At 67.6% G+C, this 1,329-nt stretch overlaps 1 non-coding gene across 1 annotated transcript; it reads left to right on the top strand.

The window, feature by feature from the left end:
* Window positions 1-789: 789 nt before the first annotated feature.
* On the top strand, window positions 790-871 carry TRNAS-CGA (transfer RNA serine (anticodon CGA)). Its single transcript has one exon. It is a non-coding gene; the product is annotated as a tRNA-Ser (tRNA).
* Window positions 872-1,329: the final 458 nt, after the last annotated feature.

Below are 1,329 nucleotides of genomic sequence, written 5' to 3'. Positions count from 1 at the left end.
GCCGCCGCCGCCGCCGCCGCGCCCGCCGGGCCCGCGCAGCGCCCCCTGCCGGCCGCCCGCGCGCGCCGCGCCCCGCCGGGCCGCTGCCTCCTCCCGGGCCGCCTCCCCGGGCGCGGGGCGCGGGGCGGCCTTGCGAGGGGGGCTCACTCGCTCGCTCTTTTTTGTTTTTTTTTGGCCTTTCAGAAGCTCGGAGTGGGGGGGCTAGCCTGGGAGGGGGCGGGTCTATCTATCCTCTCCCACCGTGGGGGGGTGCACCCGGCGCCTCCCGGCACCCCCCGCTGCACGGAGCGACCCTCGCCTCGCGGGGCTTCTGCTCCCCGGCGACCCCAGACTCGGCTCCCCTGCAAAGTTCTTGCCTTTTCTCCAGCCCCCGCCGCCCACAGGAGCTCCCCGTTTGCACGGAGTCCCCCTCGCCCCCCTCTCCCTCCTGCCCCCACGACCCACCCGCCTCTCGTGCCTTCAAGTCGAGCCCGCGCCCCCCCCGGCCGACCCCCCCGAACCCCGGCCCCGGGACCACCCCCGGGCGCGCAGCCCTCGCCTCCCCGCCGCCCGCTCTGCAGGCCGCGCCCCGGCCGCCCGAGCCGCTTCGCCTTCCGCGGGGCGGGCGGGCGGCCCTGCCTCCCCGGGGCCCGGGCTCCCCCGACCCTTCCCGACCGGAGGCGAGGGGAGGTAAGGAGCGGTGGCAGGGGCCACGCGGGGGGCTGCGTGGGGTCGGGGTCTGGCCACGCTGCCGCCCCGGCCGCGGCGCCGACCCCTTCTGTAAGCGCCGGGCGGAACGCGGTTTTGGGAGTCACGGTGGCCGAGTGGTTAAGGCGTTGGACTCGAAATCCAATGGGGTTTCCCCGCACAGGTTCGAATCCTGTTCGTGACGGCCGCTTTTTTTTTTTTAAACCCTCATCTCCCCCGCTTTTTTTTTCCCCCCTTCTGCCTCCCAGACACGTATATGCCTTTTCTGAGGCCTCTTTTTTGGATCTCGCAGATAAAAAGCCGAAACGATCCCCTGCATTTGTGGGTAGGAGGGCTCGCGGTAAAGTTTCATTATGCAAGCAGTAGGACCGGGCTGCAGAGATAAGGAGCCGGTTGCAAAATCCCCTAACTGCTGATTTGCTGGCTGTGCTTTCTTTGGGCGACATTGTTTCATTCTTTGGAGAAGAGATGACGGAGGATTTGGTTGGAGTGTTAACTTTTGTTTGGGAATGTCAATGCCCGCTGTGGAGTATCCCAGACCTGGGGCTGCCCCTGAATTCCACAAGCACGAGCCTTGTAGGTCTGGTTAGCATGAAAACCCAAGAAACAGCTCTTTCACCCCAGGGTGCGGGGAGAGGGGTG

This window comes from Sorex araneus, chromosome 2 (assembly GCF_027595985.1).
Source record: "Sorex araneus isolate mSorAra2 chromosome 2, mSorAra2.pri, whole genome shotgun sequence".
Classification (NCBI taxonomy): Eukaryota; Metazoa; Chordata; class Mammalia; order Eulipotyphla; family Soricidae; genus Sorex; species Sorex araneus.
This window is presented reverse-complemented; position numbering and strand designations above follow the sequence as displayed.